Source organism: Chiloscyllium plagiosum, unplaced genomic scaffold, assembly GCF_037043375.1.
Source record: "Chiloscyllium plagiosum isolate Xiang-an unplaced genomic scaffold, Cpla_swu_hap1 HiC_scaffold_32, whole genome shotgun sequence".
In the NCBI taxonomy this organism is placed as follows: domain Eukaryota; kingdom Metazoa; phylum Chordata; class Chondrichthyes; order Orectolobiformes; family Hemiscylliidae; genus Chiloscyllium; species Chiloscyllium plagiosum.
In genome coordinates this window covers 1,477,101-1,498,830 of record NW_028270170.1, presented here as the reverse complement: position 1 = coordinate 1,498,830, position 21,730 = coordinate 1,477,101, and the positions used below count along the sequence as shown (strand labels likewise).

The window sequence follows — 21,730 nt, the reverse complement described above, 5'->3', positions numbered from 1 at the left end:
TAGCAGGACCATTCATATAAGGTCATTGAACATCCTGCAGCATGCATTCATGTCCTCTGGGCATGACTACTGGTATTTATCACAACAGCTATCTGCTTTCACTCTGTTTGGAGGGCTACCTCGCCCCTCATGAATAAAACACCACTCTTCTGTCTATCTCCTGCAAAAAAACAAGACCAAGGTTCATCTGCCTCTCTTCCAATCTAGTTTACTGCATCAGGTGCTCCTGATGTGGCCTTCTCTACATCAGGCAGACCAAATGGAAACTTATGGAACGGTTCACCAAACATTGCAGCTGGGCCAGCAGGGCCGACCAGACCTCCCAGTCTCCGCCCATTTCAATTCCCCTAACCACTCCATTTCTGACAATGACCATCCTTGGCCTCCTCCACTGCCACAGCGAACCACACTGCACCTCATCTTCCGCCTGGGCAGTCTACAGCGAGTTCTCCAATTTCAAATAACCTCCCTTCCCATCCCTGACTCTTTTCCCAGCACCCCCCCTCCCTTCCACTCTTCCCTGCCACCAACCAGACTCATTCCTCTCATTGACCAACCAGGTTGTACCCTCTACCTGTCTTCACCTATCCCCACTTCACCATCCTGCCCCCGCCACCCCTTTTATCTGCAGCTCCCTTTACACCCACCCCTAGTCCTGAAGAAGGGTTACACTGAAAAAGTTGACTTCTCCACCTCCTGATGCTGCCTGGCATGCTGTGTTATTTCCAGCCTTCTGCCTGTCTATCTACTATACCAAGGCATGGAGAACCCTGGAGCATGCTCTGTGCATTTGTTCAGTATTCATCTTGCTCAATCATTCTTTCTTAGCCACTTCCACAATCCACTCCGCTTAAAATACAACTCTCCTTAAGCCACACAGGCCAATTTTTGAGTGGTGCTAGCCTCTCATGATTTTGCAAAACATTTTCAGAAATGTAGCCATCCAGCACATCTAGCACTGTTTGCATACCCAAGATAATGTGCAGACAACACAACTTTTTCATGCTGTCTGCATGAAACAGGCAGAGGTTAAATCCATAATTGTGATTTTTTTTAGACCTTATTAAATTCTACAATACAGTATGTTAAAAAATTATTCTTAAATTAAATTGCATAATCGAACTGTAGGAGATAATTCTCCAGAGGACATTTTCAGAATATTTTTCTTCAGAGTTTTTTTATTGATTTCTTTTCCAGGATAAGTGGTAAATGTTTCCACCGTGCCAGTGCCATTGTTAAAGGTGCAATGAGAACAAGCTAGTGGTTAAGGCAATAGTTTAAAGTTTGACGCAAGTTTAAACCACTTAGGCTCTTATTGGTGACATGTGGATGGGGGTTTCCAGGAGTGTTGCCGCTAATCACATATTGTTCAACAAGTTGAAAATACCTAGGTTACTGACAGTCTGGAAGTGGCATGAGTAAGGTCAGACCACAAAACCCATAACAAAATTTGATGAATAGCAATTGCAAAAGAAATACTGCAAACGGAGCTACCTTTGGCAGCTCATCAAAAAGCATTTTTTTTAAAAAATTAGGTTCTCAGAGATATGTAGAATGGGTTATTTTGTATAAACTCATCTACTGGGTTCACTCCCTAAACAAAATATATTATTCCCTACTGTATCAATAGAGAATTGTTCTTGTTGATATGCAATACAGTCAAATCCAGCTAAGAGTAACAAAATTAATTATTTCCCTAACATTTTAAAAGAACATTCATAATAGTATAATTCAAATGTAATGACAACTTGCCATTATATAGCTCCTTTGATGTTTACCAAATCCCATGGCATTCAAGGCATCATAAGAATATCAGGAGAGATGAACAAAATCTTGGAAATAAAGATTGATGTTAAGAAGCACATTAAAGAGGGAGGGTGTAGGGACGCAAAGAGGTACAGAACACAAGTTCCAGTGTTTAAGATTAAAATAGCCGAAGGCTCTGTCTGGAGTGTGGTAAGGCTGGAGCAGGTTACGATGATAAACAGGGATGACGAGTTTCAAAATAACAAAGAGAATTTTAAAATCAAGGTGTTGCTAGAATGGCAGCTAACATAGATCAGCAATGGAATGATGGGTGAACAGAAAGGGGACTTGGCTGAAATTAGGAGGAGCAGAACTTTAGCTCAGGTTCAAGAGCTCAAGTTTATGGAGGCTGGAAGATGTAAGGTCAGCCAGAAACACACAATGCAATAGGTAAGTATAAACACAACAAAGGCATGGATGAGAATTCCAGCAGCAAATTAGCTGAAGATAGGGGTGGAGTCAGGTGATGTTAAAAAGACTTGGGGGTTCAGTTGCATAGATCATTAAAATGTCACAAACAGCTTCAGAAAATAACCAAGAAAACTAATGGAAGGCTGGTCTTTATATCTAGAGGACTGGAGAATAAGGATGCAGACGTTGTGTGCAATTGTACAAACCCTGGTTAGCCTCCACTTGTATTACTGTGAACTTATCTTGGCACTACACCTTAGGACAGATAGATTGGCCTTGGAGGGAGTACAACATAGGTTCACAAGAATCTTACCTGGACTTCAGGATTTATGAGGAGAGATTGTACGAATTAGGCCTGTTTTCTCTATAATTTAGAATGTTAAGTGGTGATCTGATCGAAGTCTTTAAGATATTAACAGGAATAGACAGCTCAGTTACGAAAACCTACTTCCACTGGTTGGGGATTCTAGAACTAGGGGTACAGTCTGAGAATTAGAGCCAGATCATTCAGGCGGGATATTAGGAAGCGCTTCTACACACAGTGTGATACATTCTTGGAACTTTCTTCCATTATTGGCTGTATAAGCTAGATCAGTTGTTAGTTTTAAAACTGAGATAGCTAAATGTTTGTTCGGCAAAGCTTTTGAGGGTTATGGACCAAATACAGGTATATGAAGTTAGATTAGCTTATATTCCCTACAGTTTGGAAACAGGTCCTTCGGCCCAACAAGTCCACACTGACCCTCCAAAGTGTAACCCATCCAGACCCGTATCCCTCTGACCAATACACCTAACACTATGGACAATTTAGCATGGCCAATTCACCTGACCTGAACATCTTTGGACTGTGGGAGGAAACCCACGCAGACACGGGGAGAATGTGCAAACTCCACACAGACAGTCGCCCAAGGGTGGAATCCAACCCGGGTCCCTGGCGCTGAGAGGCAGCAGTGCTAACCACTGAGCCACCATGCCGCCCCATTAGGCCACAGATCAGCCATGATCTCACTGATTGGCATAACAGGAGCTAAATGGCCTACTCTTGCTCCTATGTTGGTGCTTTCTACAGAGGAGAACATATTGTTCTTTTCCAAATGCTCTTATATTTTCCAAATGCATAAATATTCTTATGTTCTGTCAGGACATCGTGGAATGCTATCCTAACATCTTGACTAACTCAGCTCATTATAAGTAGTTAGAACAAGCAGTAGTTAGAACATGCAGCACATGTTCACAAATTCACAAAAAGATGTTTAATGCCTGTGCACTCAGGTGGATATAAAGGAAACTGAATAATTTGCCTCTATCTTCTCAAAATCCACACATGGAATGCCCTCACAGAGCTATTGTTCTAGCCTGTTCCTGCCCCGCTGAATTGATTTCTTTTTGTCTGACATTTTTTCTTTCTTCATCCAGTCTTTCCCTACCTACATCTGTGATTCTTCCAATGGTCTCTGTCACTTTTTAACAATTTCCTGCTTCTGTTTACATCAACCCAAACACAGTAGTCTAATTTTCCACCAGGACATCTGTGTAGTCCCTGCTTTCTCCTTGAACAAAGCCTAATTCTCTCCAAATAGCAACATTCACCTTCACCTGGCTGAACACTGTCGTAACTCTAATGACATCAGCCAGGTGGACCTCATAGAATATAAGTTCCCTGATTGGATCAGATTAACAGCCCAGTCAGGCAGCCCTGACTGACAGATATAATTAGGAATCAGAGTTCTAATCACTCAGAACTGGCTAAGAGGAAGCTGGATCAGTGTCAAGGACTCCCTACATGTAAATAAAGTATGACTTGGTGATGGCTTTTGTGGAGTTATTTCAGTGGGGATAAGGGAAGATGAGGTGCCTGAAGGAATTTGCTCGCAACAGTCATCTTTAAATTGGGGTAAGCATTTTGGGCATCAAGCCATTATTTGGGAAGCTTGACTCATTTGATCCTACTGTCAAAAACTGGGCCCAATATGTGGTAAGAATGTTATTTTATTCCTGGGCAAATAACAAAGGGACAGATGAAAAGCAATGAGTAATTGTCCTGAAGCTCGTGGACCTTCAGCTTTTTCAGTTAATAGGAGCCTAACTTTCCCTGAGACACCAGATCCTGAAAACTTTCAAGAGTTGACATATTTAGCTCAGGAATATTATGATCCCAAGCCTCCTCTAATTCTGAGATGCTGTTGTTTTATTTGGCAATTTCAGAACAAGGGGCCTCCTGTTGGGATTTTTGACTAGGTTAGGACAACTGGCAGAGGCATGTGACTTTAGTATAATCTTTAATGAGATTGAGAGATTATTTGGCATGTGGAATTAATGAGGTAATGATGCAAAAGTGCCTAGTAGCTGAAGTTCAATTGAACTTCAAACAGGCACTACAACTGGCTTAATTGGAAAATGTGGAAAGTGGAGCATTTGAGTTGCAGAGTTTTCTGATGGAAGTGAACACCTTCATCATCTGACTGAGTTTGGGGAACACCACTTGAATGAACACCAATTACATGGCCTCACTCAGCACACATCCTGAACAGGGGGACTCTAGGTCAGCCCACAGCAAAACCCCAAAACACAGCCAAGCCTTGGCCAAATGGTTAAACTTTTCTCCAGGATCCAGGCTTACAAGCCATTGTCGTTGCTGCTGGCACGTGGACTTGAGGCAAAAGAGTCCCACTGAATGGATTAATAGAACTCAAGCTGATATCCAGGAAAGTGCACACCCTGCAAAGTTCACTGACATCTGATTTGGAACAGTTAAATTGCTTAGCAACATCCAAATCCGAACCACTCAAAACAAATGTCTGGTTAAATGGTCACCTAGTTCTAGTGAAGGTCAATACCAGTGCAGTCGCTTCAGTGATCACAGAACTGGTCTTTAACAAAATTCACTCTGCACTCCAACCCTTAAGGTTGTGCAAGACCTTGGCTAGACAAAGAACCTATAATGGGAACTTTTACAGATTAAGGGTACGATTTCAGTTCCTGTCTCTTATGAGAAGCAGCTGGTTCAGTTACCACTGATTGTAGTAAAAGGCTTGAGGAGAAAGTGAGGTCTGCAGATGCTGGAGATCAGAGCTGAAAATGTGTTGCTGGAAAAGCGCAGCAGGTCAGGCAGCATCCAGGGAACAGGAGAATCGACGTTTCAGGCATAAGCCCTTCTTCGGTCCAGGCTCGATGGGGAGAACTTGGTTGAGGAAGATTCACCTGGATTGTCTCAACATTTTTCAGTTAAAAAATGGCTGCTCAAGAGAAGTCTTAATTAAATATACACGACACCAATATACAACACTACCATTTGGGGTATCATCAGCCTGTGCCCTTTTCCAGCGGACTACAGAACATTTTTCAAGGTCTACCCCAAGTTGCTAGTTATCTAGATAACCTGCTAATATCGGGGAAGATGGATAAGGAGCACTTAGAGGACATGGACATACTCCTTTGACGTTTCTCCCACGTAGAAATATGCCTTAGTAGGAAAAATGTGACCTACTTGTGCTATAAAGTTGACAAGACTGGGTTACGGTGGAAGATAAAGTGAGAGCAAAGGTGTTCTGGCTCTTATGTCTGTTTTGTAACTCAGGTCTTTCCTTGGGTTGGTGAACTATTACAGATAGTGCATACACAACCTGGCTTCCATCCTGACACCTCTGCATTATCCCTTCAAAAAAAAGGTCAGTCTTAGAAATGGTTGCGTAGCAAAGGCATAGCTTTTGGGGAAGAAAAGAAACAGCTATCATCCGCTAAGGCTTTGGCACAGTAAGATCCCAAGTGGGATCTGGTATTGACATGTGATGTCTTTCCCATAAAGCACTGGGGTAGTATTAGCCCATAGGTGGCCCAGTGGGGAAAAATGCCCAATTGCGTATGCATTGAGGACTTTGGATAATGCAGAGCGTTAATAGGCCCAGATAGAGAAAGAAGGTTTGGATGTCATATTTGGAGAGTTGACAAGTTCCACCAATACTCTTACAGATGCAAGTTTGTCATAATAACAGATGACAAATTTCTGCTCTATCTACTTAAATAGGACAAGGCAGTGCTGCCCATAGCTTCAGGCCAAATTCAGTGGTGGGCTCTAATACTATGTGCATATAATTACAAGTTGGAACACCATCTGGGAGGCCAAGAAGCGAATGCAGATGCATTAAGCCACCTCCCACTGGCAGATATGCCACCAGTGATACCACTGGAACAGTCTGGTAAAACAGGAAGAAACAATCTACAGCTTCACTCAATACCAAACTGTCCAGGTTCTATTTGATTATAGGACCATTCCTCGTGCAACTACAGGGATACCTTCAGCAGAGTTGTTAATGGGAAGAAGACTCTGCACCATGTTAAATTTTATCTTCCCAGAAGGGTTCTGAGGAAGGGTTACTCGACCTGAAACATTTATTCTGATTTCTCTCCACAGATACTGCTGAGCTTTAACAAAAATTTGTTATTATTTCTGATTTACAGCATCTGCAGTTCTTTCAGTTTTTCTTTCCTATGTCTTTGACACCATTTCCATAGAAATGTTACAGACCAATCAGCACCATCATATCTATGCTGGCTAAGTTAACTAGCTGCCCATTCTAATCCCACTTTGTAGTTCCCTGGTCTATAGCCTTGCAGGTTCCAGCACTTCAGGTGCAACCTAGGTTCTGTTGAATAAGTTGAGGGTTTTCATCTCAACTGGGCAGGGAGTTCCAGACAACCACCATTCTTTGTGAACAAGGTTTTTCTTGCGTTCTTTTTAATCTTTTTCTACCAATCACTTTAAATCTGTTATTCCCTCATTTCCCACCCCCAGCAACTGACTTCTTCACCAGAAGAAAGTGGTCTTTCCTCATCTCAGACCCTCATTGTTTTATATATCTTGACTGTCATCCTTCAATCTGCTCTGTTCTAAGGAAACAACTTTAGCCTATCTTGTCTTTCCTCATAGATTCCATGTTCAAGACCTGGCAATATTCTTGTAAATCTCATCTGTACTCCCTTTGATGTAATTATGTCCTTCCTGTAATGTGGTGGCCAGAGCTGTACACAACAGTCCAGCTGCAGTCGAACCAGTGTCTGGTATAGTTTCCACATTATATCGCTGCTTTTGTTTTAATAACTCATCCAATGAAGGAAAGTGTCCTTATTCTTTACCACCATATTTACCTGTCCTGCCACCTTGAGGGATCTGTGTACATCCACCCCAAGGTGTCTCATTTCCTCTACCCTCTCAATATCCTCCTGTTTATTGCATAGTCCCCTGGCTTGTTTGCCCTGCTCAAATGCAAAATCTTTATTTCCCTGGATTGAATTCTACCTGCCACTTTTTCACCCACTTGACCAAACCACGGATACTATCCTGCTGTCCAAGGCCACCCTGTTGTTTATAAGTTACATGCTAATTTTTGTATCATCTTCAAATTTCTTAATCATACCTCTGACATTTAAGTCTAAGTTATTGATATAAAAAAACAACACTGCTATTTCTTCTCTGGTTCCATTAACAGCCTTGGATACAATTCATTCAGCTCTGATTTATCCTCTTCAAGGAAGTCAGTCATTCCAATACGTCCCTTCTCATTGCTATTTTCTGTAAAGTTTCACTCTCCTCCTCTTTACCTAGAATGTTTACATCATACCTCTCCTTTATAATGTCAGATACAAAATACTCATTTCGAACCCTACCCATATCTTCTGCATCTACACATTAGTTACTATGTACATCTCTGATGGACCCTACCCTTTCTTTAGTCATCCTCTTGCTCTTAATGCACTGATAAAATACTTTGGATTTTTCCCAATTTGACATGCAATTTTTTTTTTAGCATTTTCCCTTTGATCTTCAAATTACCTTATTCACTTCACCTCATACTTAATATACTCTGTATTCCTCTATAACTATTTTTGAAATTGTCGTAAGCTGTACTTTTCTGCTTTCTCTAATTCTCTATGCTTCTAGATAATCAGGGGTCTCTAGATTTGACTGTACCGCTCTTTTTCTTCATGGGGCTATGACTACATGTTACTGTAGAACCTTGCTTTTAAATGGCTCCACAGATGGTGTAGGTGCCTTCACCCACATCTAGAAAATTGCATCAACTTTTCTTCTATTTTCCATCCCTCTTTGTTCTTGTGGTCTAGCTCTGAATCTGGTGACAGGTTATCAGTCAATTTTTGCCATAAGCCACAGAGTCATAGAGCTACCTCTACTACATTTCCTTAAACTCTGTTTCTGTTAAAAACTCCATTCCATTCTCTCTCTTTTTCTGCCTCCATTGTATTTGTCCTGATGATGCAAACCTCTGTACTTGCACTTCCAATGTATGTTCATTCTTTTTTCACAATGGAGGACACCACATTCTGCTTTGACCATGTTTTTCTACTTCAAAGTTTCTGTTCACAATACGCCTCCTTCCCAGAACCTGATCGTGTTCTCCTTGGCTTGGTTTTTAACCACACCAGTCTCCAATTTTTTTATATAGGCTTTTTTTGAAAAACAGGGAATTTTAAAGGTTTTTTTTACAAAATTACAAAAGTAATACAAACAAGTATAAACACCAATATAAAATTAAATAAGGAAAAAAAAAACAAAAAGAGGAAAATCCAACTAACTACTGATCTATCCTACAAACAACCAAAACATAAAATAGGATATCATACATTACTAGTGATAAACAACAGAATAATTAAATAAGTACACGCTCAAAATAGATTTACATCAAATCATAATAAAACCCGTATTTATACAGGATTCCTCCTCCTGGGGGGGCCCGGACCAGCCAGAACCACTACCACAGCCAGACAAAAGCCCTGGACAATATGGCCGAAATATCTGAATCAATATAGTTCAAAAAGGGCTGCCATATTTTATAGAATAATTGTTTTTTTTTTGATGCATCATATCTGTGAGGAAGTCAAGGGGGATATATTAACCTGTGCCACTTCGAAAGTCCTGAAGGGCCTTCAGCTGTCCAATTCACTAAAATATTTTTCCTTGCATAAAAGGAGAGAATGGAAAATAGTTTCCTCCCGTGCACGTCCAGGGAGGGAAAATCTGAAAAACCCAAGAGTAGAGACACTGGATCCAATCTAATCTCCATACCCAAGATCTCTGTCAAGGCATTCGCTACTCTGTCCCAATACCTGTGGATCTTATGGCATGTCCATAGACAATGCGTGAGAGTGCCAACTTCTATTTTGCATTTAGGACACATTGGGGATGCTCCTACCTTAAATTTTGCGAGTCGTTCAGGTGCTATATGAGCCCTGTGGAGTATCTTTAATTGAACAGCTTGAGTTCTATTACAAATAGAGATCTTGCTGGCATTTTCCCAGATGTCCTCCCACATTTCTAAAGAGATTTCTAACCCCAATTCTTGGTTCCATGTTTTTCGATGTCTCATAATGAGTGATAAAGAGTACTGACTGAGGGCGGCCCCCTCGCCAAAACACTCTTCTTTCCCTATCCAATTCGTAGGGATTGCCTATCAATGTGGTCGTCTGCTGTATATAATCTCTTATTTGGAAATAGCGAAAAAGGTCCCTGTTAGGCAGTCCAAACTTCTGTTGCAACTGTTCAAAAGACATCACAACCTTTTCATCGAACAAGTCCCCCAAGCAAGAGATATCTCTGGACTTCCAAGTTTTAAATGTAGCATCTGTCAGCCCTGGCTGAAATCCCGATGCTCCCACTAGAAGGGTATAAGGGGAGTTTTTTTCTTTTTTGCAGGTTACCCTTATCTTGTCGCATTATCCTTCAGGCTTTAATTGTATTTAACACAATAGGGTTTTAGCAATAGTCCATAATAGTTCTCATCATATCCATTTTTAAAAAAAAGATTGAGGGGACACTTTGCTTGGGAGGTCTCAATGTCTAACCAAATTAATTGTGGGTCACAAGGAGACCCAATCAGCTATGTAAGATAATAAAGAGCTCAACTGGTACCTCCAAAAGTCTGGAAAGTCCAGTCCTCCCCTTGCCTGTGGAAGCTGCAGCTTTTCTAATTTGATAAGGGGCCATCTATGATTCCAGATAAAGGAACCAAGCCAGCCGTGGAGCTTACGGAATGCCAGTCTCAGCAACATCAGAGGGAGCATTCTCATAGTATATAGAAGACGAGGTAGAATATTCATTTTAACTAGCGCTACTCTGCCTAACCAGAATATTGGGAGATCTCCCCAGCATTGAAGGTTCTGCCTTATTTTCTCTAGGTGCACAAAATTGGCTTTATACAGCTGACCAAACACTGGGGTGATAAAAATACCTAAGTATAGAAAACCTTCCAGTTTCCACTGAAAGGGAAAGCAAGATCCGTCCGGTAAGTTGGATATACTGGCGAGACCATCCAATGGCATGGCCTCTGATTTTTAAAAATTGATTTTATAGCCTGAATATACTAAATAGATTGACCACTTGAATTAGGCGGGGCACAGATATCAAAGGATCATATAAGAAAAGGAGAATATCATCTGCATAGAGTAGTTTTATGTTTAACCGAACCAACCCTCTGAGCCGCTATGTTCGTATAGCTTCCGCGAGTGGTTCGATTTATTTGCGTGAATAATAATGGTGAGAGGAGATCCCTGACAACAGCCCCTACCAACACTGAAGCTATCCAAACCTAAACCATTGGTGATCACAGCTGCTTTGGGGTCATTGTATAATACTGAGACCCATTTAGAAAATACCCCTCCGACACCGAACCTTTCCAGTGTATAAGAGATATGACCATTCTACCTGATCAAATGCCTTCTCTGCGTCCAAGGAGACAACTAACCCCGATATTTTTCCCTGTTGACAGGCTTGTATCCATGTTTAAGACCCTTCTAATGTTATTAGTTGATCTGTTGCCCTTAATAAACCCCATCTGGTCCTCTTATGATGTATGGTAAGACCCTGTCCAATCTTAATGTTATCATTTTAGAATTTTAAAATCCACATTTAGCAAGGATATTAGTCTATATGATGAGCAATCTCCTGGGGCCTTTCCTTTTTTAAGAATGAGAGATATATTTGCTTCTCTCAACGAAGGCGGGAGGCAGCCCTGACTGTGAGTAATTATACATATTTATAAGTGGCCCGGCCAGTTCCCCAATAAATTCTTTATAAAACTCAACCTGGAATCCATCTGGTCCAGGTGCTTTGCCACTCTGAAGCTGTCTAATTGCATCGATTACTTCCTGAGTTGTCAGGGGGGCATTCAAGATCAACACCTGCTCAGAGGTTAAGCTCGGAAAGGCCAAGTTTTTAAAGGACTCCATCTTCTCAGTTCTATCCTCTCAGTCCTGCAATTTATACAGTTCAAAATAAAACTTTCTAAAGGCTGTATTGATCTTTTTACGATCACAAGTCAGTACCAGCACTTTCTCAAATGGACGTAATAGCTTGAGGAGCCTTTTTTTTCCTAGCAAGGTATGCTAGGTATTTGCCAGGCTTGTTGCCATATTCATATAATCTCTGCTTTGCAAATAATATTTCCCTCTTTGCTGTTTGGGTAAGTGTGGTATTCAAGGCTGCCCCAAAGGCTGTGATCCTTTGTAGCTTAGTAATAGAGGGCCTATCAACATATGCTGTCTCAGCTGCCTTCAAGCAAGCCTTGAGCAGATACTGTTGTTCTCCTTTTTGTCTTTTCTGTGTCACAGAATATGAGATGACCAAACCTTGTGCATAAGCCTTAATGGTCTCCCACATCGTCAACGGGTTACTGGCCATATCTGAATTAATTTCCAAAAAGGCCTTGAATTTCTGATAAATATTTTATAAGTTTGCTATCCTTCAATAAGAGAATCCATACGCCAATGTCGGGGGCCTATCCCATCGTCCCTAGTCTTGACTTCCATATATACTGCGGCATGAACAGACATTACCTATTTTACAAGACAATATGGAATTCAAAAGGGTCGAGGGAGCAAAGAACACATCAATTCTGGTATGGCACTTGTGTGGGTTAGAGTAGAAAGTAAAGTCTCTACCCTGGAGATGAAGGCACCTCCACACCTCTACTAGTCCTAGCTCCTTATTCAGATCCACCTTTGCCCAGATCTAAGAAATATACCCATAGTGCTCTTAGGTATCCTATCTGAATCTGGGTCCATAATACAGTTAAAATCTCCTCCTATAATTGTATGGTAGACCCCAAAAAACCATCAACTAAGAGAATGCTTCCGTTACAAATTTAAAGGGGTGTGCCAGGGGGCAATAAAGATTCAAAATTCCACATTCCTCTCCATATATTAGGGCTTTGATCAGTATATTCTGTCCAGACTCCTCTTTTTTCTGGCTTAACATTTGGAAAGGAAGATTCTTCTGAATGAGAATGACTACTCCCCTACTTTTTGAACTAAAAAATGAGAAAAAAGCCTGATCGAATCCACACTATTGTAGCTTTTAAGTGCTCTTTGTCAAGTAAATGTGTCTCCTGTAAGAGAGCTATGTCAACCCTTTCTTTTTTGAGACTTGATAATATCTTTTTCCTTTTGGTGAATTACTCCCCTTGACATTCCAGGTGTACCACCTAAGCGAATGGCTAGCCATGATTGTCCAGACAAGCCAGAGACCCCCCAGGAGGAAGAACCCCACCCAAAATACCTTGAATAAAGACCACAGAAAATTCACAAGTGCAAAAATTCTTTAAAACATTGACACCAACACAATTAAAAACTATTCCTAAATAAAACAAACAACACAAATACATTTTGAAAGGAGACTCAATTCCCCCCCCACCACCCCTTCCTCCCAGGGCATGTGACTACCTGTCAATAACCCCACCATAACCTCTCCTAACTAGGGCCCTTCCCTCAGCCCAGGCGTTACAGGATGGAGTAGACAAATTCAAGTGTCCTATAAAATCAAAGTTAAGTGAGTGACCCACCCCCCACCACACCAACACCTAGGTGCATTTAGCAAGCATAATACAAAATAAATATATAAAACTACAAAGTTACAATCCTAACAAGTATTAGGTAACTAAGTAAAATGACAAAAGAAGGAAACCCTACTCTAAAGAGAGGTAGAACGAAACAAACCCACCTCTTACACAAATCGAATAAGCTGCATGACCTGTAAAAAAGAAACCAAAGAGTGTAAAGAATAAGTGTTACCTGGCAACGCTGAAATGCTTTTTTGCCTCATCGAATGCCTTCCTCTTGCAGATCATGGCTGGAGAGAAGTCCTGAAATAACATTATCCTGGAACCCTTGTGCATCATGGCCTGGGGATCCTTCCCCAGGACTCTGGAGGCTTCCAGGAGCATTTGTTTTTCTCTATAACATTGGAGTCGGAATAGAACCGGGCGGGGGCACTGCAAACAGAAACCCGGTGGGCCCACTCCACCCACAACCGGCCTGATCCTGATTCCAACTTTAATATTTGTGGGAGCCATTGCTCCAGAAAGTCTACAAGCTGGCCTTCCTCTTTTATCCGTTTGGGAAGGCCCAGCAACCAAATATTTTTTCAACTGTCCCAACTGTCGAGGTCGTCAATGTGCTCTTCCAAGATCTGGATTTGCTGCTCGAGAGCCCGGACCCAACCCATGGACGACTCAGCAGCAGTCTCCGAGGCAGCAGCCCGTTTCTCTGCCCCTCCATGCTGTTCAAGTTTTTTGATTTCTTCTGCAGCATGACCGAGAACGAGTCCCACCTGGATTCCTCGATTAAAGGCATCGATCGTCTCTTGAAGTTTGTTGATCCCAGAGATCAGGCTCGCATCTGCAGGTAAGTCCCCCGAAGCGGCCGCGGACATCTCTGCTGCTGTGGGAGGGGGTGGGGGAGGGGTTCCTGCATGTTGTGAACTGTGGGAACTTTTGCCCTTAGTCATTTTAAAAACAACACCAAACTGTCCAAGTTTGATGTAAAATGACTAACTATGCTGGGCAAAAGCTATCTTAAATGATTTAAAGAGTGTGGTGAAGGAGAATGCCCCACTTTGCCCGAGTCTTACGCAGAGCAATACAGACTCAGACTTGCTGGGTCACCGCCATCTTGAATCTGACCAGTCTCCATTTCAATGGACCATCCTCCACCATTTCCATTATATCAGCTATGATGCATTCACCACATAATTCCGTCTTCCCCTCAGTAATCCATAGGGACCTTTTACCTTTGTGATACCCTGGTCCATTCCTCAAGCACCCCCATGACTTCTCTTCCCATGCTCGTTCCCATTCAAGTACAGGAGGTGCAATACATACTTTTGTATCTCTCCACATCATCAAAGATTCCAACAATCCTTTCAGTCTACATCCTTCAATTTTGTACACCAAATTCACTGCTTGACACTGAAGATCATATACAGATTGGGGAACTACATTGCAGAACACCTCCATTCTGAAAGCATGATTGTGAGCTTCTGATCACCTGTCATTTTCATTGTCTACTTAACTCTCAGGTAAACCTTCTATTACAGGGACAGTTGAAAATCACATGACACTAGGTTATAGTTCAACAAATTTATTTGGAAGCACTAGCTTTCAAAGCTCTGCTTCTTCATCAGGTGGTTGTAAAGCAGGACCATAAGAGACAGAATTTATAGCAAAAGGTTAGTGATACATTGAACAAATCTAGATTGTTAAGTCTTTCATTTTTTAGAATGGGTTTGCTGTTTTTGGTTCTTTAACAAATAAATCCCAGAACTTCTTTTAAATCACATTCTCCAGATTAACTTAAGGTTTTATAACAAAAGGTGACATCTCTGCTCAGACAATGCCTTCAAGATGTGAGGTTAGAATCTGTCTGTCTGTTTCCCAATCTTGAGTCAGATTGTTTCTATTTCCTAAGTAGAATTTTAACAAAAAATTACATGGATTGACTTCGCAGCCATCAATGAGGATGAGCACCCCGCCAAGACCTTTCCTATGCCTCCACTTCTCGTCTTTAAACAACCACCAAACCTTAAACAGATCATTGTTCGCATTAAATTGCCTAACCTTCAGGACAACATCAACCACAGCATCATACAACCCTGTCATGGCAACCACAGTTAAAAGTCACAACACCAGGTTATAGTCCAACAGGTTTATTTGGAGGCATTAGCTTTGGAAGCGCTACTTCAAGCAGCGCTTCCAAAGTTAATGCTTCCAAATAAACCTGTTGGACTATAACGTGGTGTTGTGATTTTTACATTTGTCCACCCCAGTCCAAAGCGGCTTCTCCAAATCATGGCAATCACTACAAGACATGTCAGAGCATGGACATGGATACCACCATTACATGTGGGAACATCATCCACTATATACGCAGCAGGTACTCATGTGGCTCAGCCTATATTGTCTATCTCATATGCTGCAGGCAGGGATGCCCAGAGGATGGTACACTGGCGAAACCAAGCAGACGCTACAACAACGGATGAATGGACACCACAAAACAATTGCCAGGCAGGGTGTTCCCTCCCAGTCAGGGACATTCAGCCTCGGACCTTCGGGTGACCATCCTTCAAGACTGACTTCAGGACAGGCAACAATGCAGAATGGCTGAGCAGAAGCTGATAGACAAGTTCGGTACCCATGTGGATGGCCTCCACCAGGACCTTGGGTTCATGTCACACTGCAGGTGACCCCATCTCTGTGTCTCGCTCTTACACACACACAGTCTCTGACAAACACTCACACTCATGTGGACCCTCTCTCACGCGCACACACACATACATCCCTCACTCACACCCACACAGGCACCCTCATAGGCTTATACCCCATCACACTCCCATACACACTTTACCAAGCTTGCACACATGCAAACACACACTCTCTCACCCGCACTCACATGCACACATTCACTCTGTCTCTCTCTCCTGCACACGCACACACATACAGTTATTGGGGTGAATTTATATATGCGGAATTATATTTTCAGATATATTCTAATTTGTTGAAAAAAACGCAGAACCTGCAAGCAGTCAATCCATGCAATTTGTTTTGTAATTCCACTTTGGAAATAGAATCAGTCTGACTCAAGATTGAGATACAGACACTCTCTAACCTCACACTTTAAAGGCATTGTCTGAGCTGAGATGTTACCTTTTGTTCCAAAACCTTAAGTTAATCTGGAGAATGTGACTTAAAAGAAGTTTTAGGATTTACATATTAAAGAACCGAAAACAGCAAACTCTTTCTAAAAGATGAAAGACTTAATAATCTAGGTTTGTTCAACGTATCACTAATCTTTTGCTATAAATTCTGTGTCTTATGGTCCTGCTTCACAACCACCTGGTGAAGAAGCAGCACTTTGAAAGCTAGTGCTTCCAAATAAACCTGTTGGACTATAACCGGGTGTTATGTGATTTTTAACTTTGTCCACCCCAGTCCAACACCAGCTCCTCCAAATCATTAGGAACGGGCATTTCTTGGCTCCCAATTTTCATGGAGCTGGTCCAACCTTTCAAGAACTCTGCCCCACAACCCTTCTAAGCAGTAATACTATGGCTACACAGGTTCAAATCCTACCACAGCAGATGGCGAAATTTAAATTCAATAAATCAAATTGAAAACCATTCACAAGAATGGTGACCATGAAACTATAACTGATCATCACGAAAAACAATCTTGATCACTAAGGTCCTTTTAAAGGATGAAATCTGTTATCTTTAGCTGGTCTGACTTGCATGTGATATCAGGCCCACAACTGTGTGGTTGATTCTTAAGTGCCCTCTAAAATTGTTGTGCAATTATTCAATTCGAGGCAATTAGGAATCGGTAACAAATACTGGCCATATCAGGGAGGCCCAAGTCCCATGAAAGAATAAAAGAAAGCTGTTGAGCATTTAAATCTCTTGATACCAATTTTTTGAGGGGGAAAAACTGTTTAAAAAATTAATGCTTGCTATTTCATTTTGTCTTTTGACATAAATCCGTGATACACCACAAAAGTTTAACAACCTATTATCACAGTGGGACACCTGTTAGTTCACAGTTTGATTGACAGGTCCAAGTTATTATGAAGATGTGGGTATACTGTACCTTTAAGAGTTAAAAGCTAGCAGTGACAAGCACCAAGTATTCTTAATAAGATACAATGTAACATGTGGTCTAGCAGCTAGGGTAGCTGGTTGCCTGGAGACTAAAGCAGATTCGAATTAGGCCAATCAAGTTTGAATTTAGTATATTGACAATCTTAATGCAATGACACAATCCAATGCTTTGGGGGTATAAGACGGGGGGGGGGAATTGAACAGTTGGGAGGAGAACTGCCAAGCCAGCATGTAGAGACTGCCCAAAAGATAGCTCTCGTAAAGCTACCTTTATTGATCAGTAACCTGTGAAGCAGAATCCCCATGAAGAAGAAAAGACCAGAATACAGAGAAGATCCGAAAGCTGCCTGGTTTTAAGATAAGTTTTGTTTTGTAAATCTTAATCGGGGGTTTTATTGGACTGGTATTGTAGAAGGGGAAGGTAAAAGATAGGTTAGAGGAAGGAATTGTAATTAGCTGTTAATTATTCTCTGTTATACTTAAGAAATAGAGTTGTTAATTTTTACTTTAAATAGTTCTTGGCCTCTCAAATTTTCACAGATTACTGTACAGGATTGATCTTTTCTGTGTTGCTGCTTTAAATTAAGCAGGAGAGTTTACCCCGTGTCATAACAGTTTGGGGGCTCATCCAGGATTTGAACTGGTTTAGATAGATTTCAATAGATTTGGGAGTATGAGAAATGCGAGCAGATTTAAAGACTGGCAGGTTAGTGTCCTAGATCTTTAAATAAAATGTAGGTGAGAGAATTTGTTTAATTTTGGAAACTCATGGTTGATTAAATTAAAAGTGAGAAGTGACTCAAAGTTGCTAAAGAGGTTCTGGAATTTGAAGATTATTCCCAAATTTCTCAAAGTTTAGAAGGAAAGAAAAAGCCCATACTTTTAGAATTGGCAAATAAGTTAGATTTGTGTTTAACCAAGGACAAAAGTAAAGTTGGAATTGTCAGAGAACTACTCAAACACTTAGGTGTGTCAGAGAAACAGACAATTGCAGTAGAGGTAGAAAAACTTAAATTACAATAGAGGAAAACGGAGTTAGAAGATAAACAGAGAAAGAGGGAGGGAGAAGAAAGAAAAAAAGAGGAGAGAGAGAGAGAGAGAGAAGGTTCTTAGCTGAGCAAAACGAGAGAATTTGAACTTGAGAAGTTGCAAGTTAGTCAGCAAAGTCAGGTTAACAGGATGGAGATTTTAAAAAGGTAGCGATATATATAAATATGTAAAACTCTGCCACATTTTGATGAAAAGATGTTGCAGCCACCTTTATTTCATTTGAAAAATTGGCTAGGCAGATGGAGTGGTCAGAGGATGTATGGGTAATGCTAGTTCAGACTAAAATGGTAGACAGTGCTAGTGAGGTATTTGCCGCACTAAGATGAGGGGTCAAGAGATTACGAAGAGGTTAAACAGGCTATTTTAAGTGCTTATGAGTTGGTACAGGCAAATAGACAGTGGTTCAGAAACACAAAGAAGGAACCAGGTCAGACTTATGTTGAGTTCAAAAGAATTGAACACTAGTCATTTTGATCAATGGGTGCATGCTTTGAAAATAGATAAGACCTTTGAGGCTGTAAGAGATTATTTTGCTGGAGGAGTTTAAAAACTCACTTCCAGAAATGGTAAGAGTTCACGAGGAGGAACAGAAAGTTCAGGAAGTGAGAAGGGCAGCAGAATTAGCAGATTAATACATGTTGGTGCATAAGACAAGCTTCCAGCCAGAATTTCGTTCTGTAAGGAATAGAAGTTGAGAGAAGGGGAGGTCCTACATTATGAAACCAAGAGTAGAGAGCACTGGTAAGAATTTACCACAGATAAAAAAGAAGCCCAAGTGGATGGAAAGTAGGTAAAAGGCCTCAGGTGTTTCCACTGTGGTAAAATGGGACACAAAGTCACAGTGCTGGTCATTAAAGAAAGGCACCATGGGAAAAGAAATGGTAAAAGAAGCTGAGCCAGTGGTATTAGTGAAGGTAGTAAAGGAGATCCCAAGAAGAGCCGAGGAGCTGCAGGAATGTGCACAGCCTAGCTAGGGGCTGGGTATGGAGTTAGTACCTGATCTCCCACAAATAATTCACCTCTGGGTAAAGTTTACTCGGAAAGAACAGGGGAAGAAGGACAAGAAGTTATCATTTTGAGAGATGCAGGATCTAACCAATCGCTGATAGTAAGAAATGAACGAATATGCACACTTTCTGATCTGTTATCTGAGAATGTGGTAATTTGTGGGATAGATGGACAGAAATGTAGTGTTCTCCTACATAAGATCAGGTTGGAGTGCCAACTCAAGACTGGGGAAGTTACAGTGGGAGTGACGGACAGAGTGTTACTTCCAGGAATTCAGTTTGTTCTTGGCAATGATTTGGTAGGATCCAAGGCGGGAGTGATATCCCTTGTTATGGAGAAGCCCAAGGAAGAACAAGAAACTGAGGAGTTAAAACAGAAATATCCTGATATTTTCCCAGATTCTGTGGTAACCAGATTCCACTATAAGAAGTCACATCATGAAGTGAAAAGTAAAGAGAAAGATGAAGGAGTAAGGTTCTATCAGCGGGTACCCTGTTTGACGTAATGGTGCAGGGAAAACCTGAACAGGCAGAGGGTCAGAGAAATGTTTAGTCCTGAACAGCTAAAGGACTTGCAATAGCAAGATAAGATAATAAAATATATATATATGTGGATGCGTACTGTGAAAAGGAGGTAGAGAATATTCCGGAGGGTTATTATCTGAAAGATTAGAATCCTAAGGCAGAAATGGAGACCACAGCAGGTTAGTGCAGAGGAGAAATGGGCCAAAGTGTGCCAGATTGTGTTGCCGGTAGCGTACAGACAGGTGATGTTATGGGTGGCACATGAACTACCTGTATGAGGTCACCAAGGGGTACGAAAGACTCAGGCTAAGGTACAAAAATATTTTATTGGCTTGGAATGCACAAGGATGTGGTTAACTTTTGCTGTACGTGTCATATCTGCCAAATGGTAGGTAAGCCACAGGCGATAATAAAACCAGCACCTTTGTTGCCAATTCCCACATTTGAAGAACCTTCCAAACAGGTTATAATTGATTGTGTAGGTCCCCTAAAAGTGGGAACCAGTACTTATTAACCATAATGGATGTGTCTACCAGATTTCTAGAGGCAATTCCATTACAGAGTATCAAGGCAAAAAGGTTAGTAGAGAAGTTAGTAGCTTTCTTCACACAGTATGGGCTACCCAGAGAGATTCAGTCAGACCAAGGGTCAAATTTTACTGCTAAGGTGTAAAGTTATGGCTAACTTAGGTATGCAGCACTTTAAATCCAGTGTGTATCATCCTGAATCCCAGGGAGCTTTAGAAAGGTGGCATCAGACCTTGAAGGCCATGTTGAGAGCATACTGTCAGGATTACCCGAATGACTGGGATAAAGGTACCCCATTCGTATTGTTTGCCCCAAATGAATCTACACAGTTCATTCCTTCGAGTTAATATTTCGTCATGAACTGAAATTAATTAAAGAAAAATTGACAGAACCAAGCCAGAGATCTCACACTTAGATTATGTATCAGAGGTGAGGGAGAGATTAACTAGAGTAGGTGAGTTAGCTAAACAGCACCCAAGGAGGGCACAGTGTAGAATGAAGCAGGTGGCAGACAAAAGCTGTGAGGCTCAGACATTTCCCGAGTGGATGATATGTTAGTACTGTTATCACTGATAGGAGATCCCTTCAAAGCCAGGTTTAGTGGTCCCTATTAAATTGAGAAAAAGTTGAATCAGGTGAACTATTTAGTAAAGATACCAGATAGGAAAAAAGATATCTGATATGTCATGTGAACATGTTGAAACTGTAATATACAAAGAACTGGAGAAACTGGTGCGAGTTACTGCCCTGCAGAGTAAGGAATCAAATCCAGATGATGTGGATTTTGATGTGCCTCAAAATAGATTAAAAAATGAAGTCGTCCTTGAGGAGTGGGATAGGTTAGTAAGCTATCTGTCTCAGGAGCATAGAATGCAGTTGAAAGATTTGTTACTGCAGTATAAGGACATATGTAAGAATCAGCTGGGGAGGACAAATGCTATTGTACATGAAGTAGACATAGAGAATACTGCTCCGATAAAACGACAGCCCTATTGGCTTAATCATTTCAAAGCCAAACAGGTCCAGGTGGAAGCCATGCTCTGAGAATATAATTGAACCAAGCCAGAGTGAGTGGAGTACGCTGATCGTCTTAATTCCCAAACCAGACGGGACTCAACGACTCTGTACAGTTTATCAGAAGGTCAACGCCGTAACAAAATTAGACTCCTATCCAATTCCTAGATTGAAGGACTGTATTGAGAGAGTCGGACAAGTCAGTTACATCACCAAGTTGGACTTACTGCATGGTTACTGGCAGGTACCTTTATCAGAGACAGCGAAAAAAATTTCTGCGTTTGTAACCCCAAGTGGGCTATATCCATTTAAAGTGATGCCCTTTGGAATGAAGAACACACCCACCACATTCCAAAGACTCATGAGCAGAGTTGTGGATTGGTTAACAAACTGTGCAGTCTTTTTGGACGATGTAGTGATCTTAACAGCTACGAGACACAAAACTGGTGATA

The 21,730-nt window shown here is 41.3% G+C and overlaps 1 protein-coding gene and 1 long non-coding RNA gene across 4 annotated transcripts in view; one reads left to right on the top strand and one right to left on the bottom strand.

Annotated features, from left to right (window-relative positions):
- The window catches only part of LOC148141528 (uncharacterized), a 35,426-nt gene extending 18,095 nt beyond the window's left edge, over window positions 1–17,331 (top strand). Inside the window, exons 3-4 of the long non-coding RNA XR_015752461.1 lie at window positions 13,348–13,908; window positions 15,481–17,331. This is a non-coding gene — a long non-coding RNA (uncharacterized LOC148141528). The remainder of the gene's footprint in view (window positions 1–13,347; window positions 13,909–15,480) is intronic.
- The window catches only part of LOC122539702 (zinc finger protein Aiolos-like), a 228,060-nt gene that overhangs the window by 155,408 nt on the left and 50,922 nt on the right, over window positions 1–21,730 (bottom strand). The window lies entirely within an intron of this gene.